The sequence below is a fragment of the Aricia agestis genome, chromosome 18 (genome assembly GCF_905147365.1).
Source record: "Aricia agestis chromosome 18, ilAriAges1.1, whole genome shotgun sequence".
Lineage (NCBI taxonomy): Eukaryota > Metazoa > Arthropoda > Insecta > Lepidoptera > Lycaenidae > Aricia > Aricia agestis.
In genome coordinates, this window is record NC_056423.1 from 13,645,785 (window position 1) to 13,656,539 (window position 10,755).

Sequence of the window (10,755 nt, forward strand, 5' to 3'; positions counted from 1 at the left end):
TAACTATTGTAATATATATAATTTTAAAAAATATATTACTTTGGCCTTTTTTTTTTGCTTTAATACATTTTTCATCGGTCGAAAGTACCCAAATTTGAGGTTTTTCGAACCTTTTAAAATTCATATCTTTAAAAATACCTATTAACTTTATCGTAAAAAGTTATAGAACCTTTTTTATTGGTATTTCAATAAAAAAATATAAAAAAATTTGTTCGGTTGAAAAATAACAATTCCTTGCAATTGTTTAAACAATGTTTGTTTAAACAACATGCATTTATATCATCAGGAGGGCAATTTGAAGAGGATCGCATAAAAAAATTGAGGTGGAATAGTTTTCGGTACTCATGCGCCGACTCGTCCTAGTCTTATCTAGCTCAATCCTTAATTTACTGCTAAGATTTAGAAAAATATAAATGTTATACATGTTTGTACAATTGATGATTGTATTATTGTAATATTCTTCATATTATTAAGAATAATAAAAACTAAGGAAACGTAACACCCACACTTCAACCGTTTTGAATTCAGTTCCTTTTCGCACACTAAAATATGACAATAGCATCATGCATGTATTCGGTACTAATTTTGTAGACTCATGGATTTTTAGGGTTCTTTTACTAAGACTTCGATGTCTGTCCGTCCGTCTGTCTGTCTCCAGGCTGTAACTCAAGAACCGCTATAGGTACTTTTGAAATTTTCACAGATTGTGTATTTCGGTTGCCGCTATAACAACAAATACTTAAAAAAAATACTTAAGAGTGTCTCCCATACAAGAAACGTGATTTTTTCGGCCTTTTTTGCTCTATATCAAAAATGGCAACAGGTAGGCACATTATATTTTCACGAAGGCCCTTATTGTATGTCTACGGCAATAATTAATTAAAATAAAATAAAAATTTAAGGGAAATTTAAAAATTCCCATACAAAAAACACAATTTTGGCCTATTTTTGCTCTCTAACGGTACCGAACCCTTCGTGCGCGAGTCCAACTCGCACTTGGCCGATTATTTTGACAGTCACGCTTCCTTAGGTTTTATTATCTGTAAGAATAATATATTCTATTCAGTAGCGTATTTGATGCGTAGGTCCGCTTCGGCGTTGTCATCCTTACTCCAAATCAATATTCATCTCCTCCCATATCAAAACTGTTGGTTTCGTTTTCTTGATGCATGTCACTGTAAAATTAAAATGATTTATTTTAACGTACTGTTAGTTATTTTTTAGGGTCTAGATAAGGTATTATTCAAAAAACAAATATTAATTTGTTTTTTAAATACCTTTTCTAGACCCTAGAAAATAACTTCAAAAATTATTTTAATCGCCAAATCTCACGGAACACATCGTTTGCGTCTGACCCGCACTTGGTAGATTTTTTTTATTTATGCCCTAGAGCCTAGACGATATAGTCTAAGCGATAAGTTGAGAATGGCGAAAAATAGAGATAAGGGTCCTAAAACTACGTGCGATAGCTCATTAGATTCGGGAAGACGTCTTGAAAAATGTATCGGAAGCGTGTATTAGCACACAAAAAATTGCAAAAGTTATAAGCAAATTAGGTTGCAAAAAAAGGTATTAGGATTTTTGTTAGAAACTCCGAAACTATTAACATTTAAGAAATTAAAAAAAAAGGATTCTTTAAGAGGAGGAAATTTCCATAAAAAAAACTCTCAACTCCCGGAATTCTATCTCTAGTATTTATAATTTTAATTTAACGCTGAAAGTAGGCCGCGCGGCATTTTTAGGTAGCGCGCGCGGCTTCAAAACCGAGCACGTCACACTAATTATTTTTTTAAGGTATTATATATTAATTTAAAATTAAAAAAACTTATGGTGTATTCCGAACACTTCAAAGAATTCGCTCCCGTTGGAAATTTAACTTAAAGTTAATTTTTCAACAAATTAGACAAATGTTAACTAACGAAATTTTTTCGACTTCCGTCCTCATTGTACATTAAAAAAAATGTTTAAATAATTTTCGTAAAAATTGTTCACTTCGTGGAGCCCTTGATATAAACATACTTTTTTTTTTTTTATGAAATAACGGGGCAAACGAGCAAACGGGTCACCTGATGGAAAGCAACTTCCGTCGCCCATGGACACTCGCAGCTTCAGAAGAGCTGCAGGTGCGTTGCCGGCCTTTTAAGAGGGAATAGGGTAATAGAGGAGGGTAGGGATGGGAAGGGAAGGGAATAGGGGAGGGTAGGGAAGGGAATAGGGTAGGGGATTGGGCCTCCGGTGAACTCACTTACTCGGCGAAACACAGCGCAAGCGCTGTTTCACGCCGGTTTTCTGTGAGAACGTGGTATTTCTCCGGTCGAGCCGGCCCATTCGTGCCGAAGCATGGCTCTCCCACGTATGATACTTAACAAGATCACGCCATTAAAGTTTTAAAATGTTTAATACTTTGTATATATTTTTTTTAACTTGAACAAAAAACTAGAAATCAAAGTAATATTGTCAAAAAAAAATTGTTTAATTTATTATCACATAATTGTTTTTATATCAATGAAAGACATGTATTAACTAAAAAAAAAAAATTTCCGCTATTTGTTTATAAAAAAATTATAAACAAATGGACTATTTAGATGCTTTTAAAAATTTTTAAAAGCATCGAAGTAGTGAGCGTATACCCTCTTAAAAGGGCGGCAACGCACCTGCAGCTCTTCTGATGTTGCGAGTGTCCATGGGCGACGGAAGTTGTTTACCATCAGGTGACCCGTTTGCTCGTTTGCCCCCTTATTTAATAATAATAATAAAAAAAAAAACGATTTTTTCGGCCTTTTTTGTTCCCAGAACCTTTTACACTATCACCGGGACATCGCTAAGGCGAGTTACTTAGAGTTGCACTTCAGTGCAAGCACTATAAAAATATTAAATAGTAAAAATACTTACCAGAAGCACAATAAACTCCTACATAGGGTATAGATTCTTCATGTATTAGTCCACCCCAAGTACCTATAAATAATATCATGAAAATCTGTATACATATTTTATTATTTTTATATATTCATTTAAAAAGTCAACCATTTTCAGGGTGGATGTTTAAAATTCCTTCTATAGCGGATGGCCACTTATTTAGGTAACACATATGAAAATAGATGTTTTTAGATCTAATGATTTGTCATGTGTGTTGATACACCTGACGTCAATAGCACATTAATGTTTTATTATACTATTGTGTTATACAATAACTTCTAATATAAAGACAAGTTACTTACAACTTGTACTTGAAGCAACCTTAACTTCAATAGGATTTTGTAATACACATCCCGCATCATCAACCACTTGATTTCCTGAAACATTCATAAAATATATTAGGTACTAGCTGTTGCCCGCGACTTCGTCCGCGTGGACTTTAGTTTATAGCGCGCGATATCAACAAAATTGGTGTCAAAAGCTTTTATAAAAAAACCCTGGTACCCCTTAAATCAATACAGCTGTGCAGTGTGCACGCAATAAGTATTTAATTTTTTTATATTAAACTTTATATTTTATGCCAAATTGTAAAGCTTATTTAGCCCTCCAATTACACAACTTTACCCATAAACTATTTATCATTGATAGGTTTAAGGTTACGTCACTGCACAGATAAAGTACTGAGTTATTTAATACCCTAGAATAGATATAACAATCGAAAAAAATCGAAACTTAAATGTAAGATGATACCACGTCTTATAGAAAGACTTTTGAGCAAGCGTCAGCGCGATGTAGAAGACGCACGGTGCCATCTATTATGAATTGTTGGAACTAACTTAATTTGAACAAATTTACGCATTTTCTATGCCTATGTCCTTTCTCAGGCTTTAGATTATCTGTATACAAAATTTCATTACAATCGGTTCGGTAGTTTTGGCGTTTGGCGTGAAAACGAGACAGACAGACAGAGATACTTTCGCATTTTTAATATTAGTATAGATTATGTGCACACTGCACACCTGTTTTTGGGTATTTTGATTAATTAAGGGCCGCGCTACACCGGAATGGCAGCGGCGAGGCGAGCACTTTCAGCGCTGCCATTCCGGTGTAGCGCGGCCCTAAGAGGGGTACCACTTACCAGGGTTTTAAAAAGTTTTTAAATTTGTCACAAATTTTGTTGACACCGCGCGCTATAAACTAAAGTCCACGCGGAGGAAGTCGCGGGCAACAGCTAGTTATGAATAAAAACAATATTATATAGTAAAGTAGGTATGATTAGTTCTGTTACAATAATAAAGTAAAAAATAAAACGCCATCTGTTTTCATATATTAGAATTAAAATGTTGATTGCATTGATATATTTTCTGGATGGAATATAGGCCAACACGGTACACTCGAACTCCTTTATTTTAGAGCGCCTTCTGTTGTCAACTTGTCACATATATTAGAAATGCAGTAGGAGTTCTATAAGATAAGATAGATTGATTATTATTATACCAAGTGATTATATTATTAAACATAATATTCTAACGTATTAAAAACTATAATCAAAAACATACTAATTAATAAGTATGATTAGTTCTATGTTACAATAAAGTAAAAAATAAAACGCCATCTGTTGAATCGTATTAGAACTAAAATGTTCATTGCATCGATATATTTCTGGATTTTTTATAATATTATACATAAATTAATACATTTAAGATTTTTGAAATATTATATTAAAATACACATCCAAGACCCAGGAACATTGAAAACTTTTTGTTCCGCCTGCGGGACTCGAACCCAGGACCCCCGGGATGAGCGCTGCCCACGCGCAATGCGAATTAATTTTCATCGATATTTTCATGGAAATAAGATATTTTCCCACATCAAAATGTAGCCTATGTCCTTTCTCAGACTCTAGAATAACTGTGTACAAAATTTCATTGCAATCGGTTCAGTAGTTTTGGCGTGAAAGCGAGACAGACAGACAGACAGACAGAGATACTTTCGCATTTATAATATTAGTATGGATAATATGTTGAAGTATTGCCTTTTCTTCGACGACCTCTGTGGCTCAGTTGGTGGGCTATCGGTAGCTCAAGCCGGGGGTCGCGGGTTAGAATCCCGCCAACGGAACAAAAATTTTTCAAAGTTCCTGGGTCGTGGATGTGTATTAAATATGTGTATAATATAATAAAAATCTTAAATATATGTATAGCATAAAAGTATTAAATATATTTCCGTTGTCTGGTACCCGTAACACAAGTCCTTCAGGTACTTAGCACGGGGCCAGAGTCAGACTGACGTGGTGTGAAGTGTCCATAGATATTATTACTATTATTCTTTTTATATTCATTTAAAACGTCAACCATTTTTTTTTAGATCTAATGATTTGTCATGTGTGTCGATACAGCTGACGTTAATAGCACATTTGTTTTATTATACTATTGTGTTATACAATAACTTTTAATATAAAGACTAGTTACTTACTTGAAGCAACCTCAACTTCTATAGGATTTTGTAATACACATCCCGCATCATCAACCACTTGATTTCCTGAAACATTCATAAAATATATTATAATATGTTGAAGTATTGCCTTTCCTTTTCAAAAATTATCTAGGAATCCTGTACTATAATAATAATAGCTCCCAACACCGGTTTCGGTGACGGCGGCCGGTTTCATTGAAACCAGGCCAGCTACGCAGGAGTAATTTTATAGTGCCCTAGTGTGTGCGCAGTACACAAGAGCACTCTCTATTCCTTTACTCTCATAACCCAGTGGGACGGACGACCGACACGACTGGCGAGAGATCAGGCGCAGGACCGACTTTTTACATGCCCATCCGACGCATGGAGCATCTTACTTGTCAGACAATCAGGTGCTCAGCCTGCATTGTCCTAACCAAACTTGGAAATAACATGTTTCCAACGCGGGAATTGAACCCACAACCTCCGAGTCAAGAGCCGCGCTCTATACCACTAGACCACGGAGGCGTTAATCCTGTACTATATTGTATTAATGTGTACATATTACATTACATCACTACTTACTTAAGGCGAGGATAAACCCCAATTTGTTATTCCGTGACTCTCGGTTTACCTAGTTCCAATATAATAACGAAGTGTTAAAAAATATGAGATATAAAGCACAATATTTAAAATACCTTAAACCATAAACATTTTAATAAAACGTAATACTTTGGCTGTAATTAATTTACAAACTCACCTCTGAAAAAACTCTATTTCGTCGAAATATAAGTATTAACTAGGATAATTATACATTTTATTTGAATAAATTGTTAGTAAATCTATATTAAAACTTCTTTAACCGAACAATTTTGTTTCTTAATATTTATTTACAAAGATATTTAAAAAAAACATGAAAAATAGCGAAGATCCGCCAGAGTTGTTACAGTTTTATGCTAAGCTAAAATGAATCTTATTGCGATGCGTATACGCTTGGTCTTTGGTTGTGTGCAAGGTTATCGTTTTTGATTGAGATTAATCCCTGCCTTAAGGTTGGTAAATCAGTGTTTAGTGTAGAGTGCACAGGGAAAATGTGTATCTGTAAAGATGATAATATAATCTTGTGATGAATAACATTAAACTCACCAAACCATATTCCAATACAAAATTATCTACTTTGTGTGTGTTGTTTTATTATTAAATAATATACGCACACGCTACTATAATTTTAGATCAGTGGTTCTTAACCTTTTAGTCATGATGGGCCATTTCACCAAATGATTGTCTAGCCGGGACCACCCGCTGGTTTACCAAAACTAAGGTTTTATTGATAAAGAAAACAAGGACAACTGTACAAATATTAGCACATACATTTTTTTTATTTTGCAAAAATCGAAAAGTTACAGATTTTAATAAAATGTGATTTTTGTGACTGCATAGTCCATACTATTAACTAACTTCTGAATTGTCACATACATATTATTAGAATGGCTTTGCGTAACACTTGGAATGCTTTCAGCGACCACCAGTGGTCCGCAGACCACCGGTTAAGAACCACTGTTTTAGATAATCATAGTAGTTACATTGCATTGCAGGAAATTAATTCTATAATTACTTTTAATGTACTTACCAACTGTGGTAGGCTCACTAGGTAAATGTAGTTTAGGAATCGCTATCTTTGAAGGCGACCCTTCCCGTACTTTCCTTCTGGTTCAAAATGTCTATCGCAAACTCTATACTTGCGATAGCAATTTTCGTTTTTAAATCTGCTTGGGACGACTTCCAACCACTCTTGGTATAGAACTGGATATAACTGGATATTTGGTGACGGTATCTAAGGTTGATCCTAAAAGATAATTGATAATAAATAGAAAATCGTCTGACCACAGCATATGAAATCTGGATTGTATTGTACTACTATGTACTACGTACGTACAACTCGGGCGAATTAACATGACACTGGTTCAATTGACGTTTCTCTTATGTACTGAGTGCAAAAAAAGTTTTTTTATTTTAAGTTATTTCAAAAAAAAAATTACGTTACCGGAACTAGTTATTTTTATAGGGCTACACTAACCACAGTATTAACCAAGTACGAGTTGGACTCGCCCAAGGGTTCCCCAGCAGGAATACGAGGTTTATGGTTGCGTCCGATAATTTGTATCTAGCTTCATATTAAGAGCCCATATGACCCTAACTTGACTACATACTTTAACCTAGATCTCAAAATCTGTAAGGTCTAGAAAACTGATTTTTTGACACAAGTAACTTCAGTTCATAAAGATTAAATGCTCAAGACGAAAACACGATTACTCAAAAAATGCTCGATAGTTTATTTTTTACAAAAAACCTTGTTTTAGACACATTTTTGCTTGGATCTTCGAAGTTTGCTGTCCTTTCTTTAATATTTTTTAAATCTAAAAAGGTGTTGATAAAACCTAAATTTGCTCAAAACACTTTTTTCATAATCATTATAGTTCGTCTTTTATTCAAGTAAAACTAACTCAGCGATGATTCCGCGCCGTCCTTTTTCACCTGGCATATGAAAGACGGGCGTGAGTGTGAAGAGAGAAGGACGATGTATGATTTTTAGAGTCAGGTGAGCTCTTAATATATTCCGTGAGTAGCTAATTCATACCACAGACGCACGGCAATGTTCAAACGTTAATACGAATAACAAAAACTTAACAAATTTAACGTTCAAACGTAACAACTAACAAATAACACAACAAAACTCAACAAAAATCCAAAAACAATAACCATTAACTACTAACAAATAACTCCGAAACGCAAACTCAATAACACACGTGTAACGGTAACAGATATAATATGCTAACGCTACTGGACGCGTACGACGAGAGCGGGGTGCTGCGCGGGGAAGCGAGGGAGGGGTAAAATTTAAGCCAGGTGTCAAGTTAACTCGCCCGAGTTGTACGTATGTACAACTATATGCCGTATGCGTATCAATATAGTTAAACCTCATAAGAATCCGGTGACGGAAAACGTGTGATATATGATCCCAAAAGATAATAAATAGAAAATAGTCTGACCATACCATAATATTATGAAATCTAGATTGTAGGTTACATTGTACTAATATGTACTACGTACAACTCGGGCGAGTTAACTTGACACCTGGCTTAAATTTTACCCCTCCCTCGCTTCCCCGCGCAGCACCCCGCTCTCGTCGTACGCGTCCAGTAGCGTTAGCATATTATATCTGTTACCGTTACACGTGTGTTATTGAGTTTGCGTTTCGGAGTTATTTGTTAGTAGTTACTGGTTATTGTTTTTGGATTTTTGTTGAGTTTTGTTGTGTTATTTGTTATTTGTTACGTTTGAACGTTAAATTTGTTAAGTTTTTGTTATTTGTATTAACGTTTGAACATTGCCGTGCATCTGTGATATGAATTAGCTACTCACGGAATATATGATAATATGAAGTTAGATAAAAATTATCGGACGCATCCATAAACCTCGTATTCCTGCTGGGGAACCCTTGGGCGAGTCCAACTCGTACTTGGTTAATACTGTAGTTAGTGTAGCCCTATAAAAATAACTAGTTCCGGTAACGTATTTTTTTTTTTGAAATAACTTAAAATAAATAAACTTTTTTTGCACTCAGTACTTAAGAGAAACGTCATTTGAACCAGGTGTCATGTTAATTCGCCCGAGTTGTAGTATGTAAGTACCACTCTATGCGAATAAATATAGTTAAAACACGAAAAAAGCCAGTGATGGTTCTGATTTTATTTACAATAATTGTAACTGATAAATGACTAATTATTGATAAATAATTACGATAAACTTACAATATTACGAGGCTGCGAGGTTATGCAAATAACTAAGTTCTAATATACGCTACTTTAATACTTACTTTCCTGTGGCGAACCCTCCAAAAATGCAACGACTGCTCATTGTAAATAATTATCTCTGATTTTATTTTATGAATAATAAACAAATTTTGAATAAATTAGAAATCAGTTCCTTTAACGGCAGCCATTTTCGAATGTTGCCAATTATTTTTGTTTATCTGCCCAATTATTACACGAAATGTTGCTAGCGTAGTTAATAATGAATAATAATTATAATGCGCTAAAAATCAAAACTAAACATTATATTTTATAATTAATTATGCTGATATAAACATAACAAGTAATTTGCTTAACAAACTTAGTTATTATGGTGCCCATACACGGGACAATTTGTCGTTCCGATCGATCGTCAAGAAAATCGTCCAATCGATCTTTTGAACGTAAAATCGTTTGCGATATTGCTACACACGTTCAATTTGTCGTTCGATTTTAACCCATCGATCGTGGAATAACGAGACACAATAGCTTTTCTATTGTTATCGCGGCCGGATGTAGCCGCTTAGGGCTTCATGAATGAATTAAGCAAATTACTTGTTATGTTTATATAGTAAATTTGCCCACTTACACATTTTTTCTGTCAACTGACAGACATCTTAATAAAAGAAACTTTAAATAAACTATCATAAGGTTGAAAATTACTTCATTCGACGACTCTTTAAAAAGAAACCCCTTTGAGCTCCCTTATTCTTTCTCTTAATTTTATAATAATAATATTATGTAAAAGAATATTCAATTCCTTTACCAAAATTCTGTTTTGGTTTAACGTCAATTTTTTTTAAGTTTCTTCGCCACTGGCAATTTACAATGTTATTTTTTATAGGGTATTATAAATGACTAGTAGATTGGACAGTACTAGTCATTGGAAAAAGCACAAAAACACAATATTTATTAATGTTGCTTTAAAAACTGACTGTTTTTCTTTAAAAACAGGCGTTCTTTTACTTTAAAAACAGGAAATTTTTAAAGCAACATTAATAAATATTGTGTTTTGGTGCTTTTTCCAATGACTGGTACTGTTCAATCTACTAGTCATTTACCTTATATATATTTCTCTTAATTTTATAATAATAATATTATGTAAAAGTAATATTTTAAAAAATCTGTTTTGGTTTTACGTCAATTTTTTTTAAGTTCCTTTGCTACTGGCAATTTACAATGTTATGATCAAAGCTCCGGAAAACAATATAAAAAGACGAAGGAAAAGTTTTGCATCGATATGTATGTGTGAGTGTGACCTTGAGGGGCACCAATTATATATTTTGTAGACAGATAAGCGTCTTAGAAGAGTTTGACGGCTCACGAATTGACATTTGATGCGACAGCTAGCGCCATCTTAAATTGGGGCGATAAAACTCTACAGGTGTGTGTTGTATGGAATAGCATGCTGAGCGATAACACATTACACATCGAGCTTTAAGTACCTGTTCCGAACATATTATACTAATATCTTGTGATGTGTTTGTATGAAGCCTAAATAATCATAATAAATGTGGGGTCTGTACTTTGAACC

At 34.1% G+C, this 10,755-nt stretch overlaps 1 long non-coding RNA gene across 2 annotated transcripts; it reads right to left on the reverse strand.

Annotated features, from left to right (window-relative positions):
- Positions 1-1,021: 1,021 nt before the first annotated feature.
- On the reverse strand, positions 1,022-7,168 carry LOC121735900. Of its 2 annotated transcripts, XR_006036934.1 has the most exons (4): positions 7,001-7,168; positions 5,392-5,457; positions 2,893-2,955; positions 1,022-1,175 (listed from the first exon to the last, which is right to left on the reverse strand). It is a non-coding gene; the product is annotated as an uncharacterized LOC121735900 (long non-coding RNA). The 2 variants fall into 2 exon arrangements; XR_006036935.1 differs by lacking the exons at positions 5,392-5,457; positions 7,001-7,168 and adding an exon at positions 3,219-3,246.
- Positions 7,169-10,755: the final 3,587 nt, after the last annotated feature.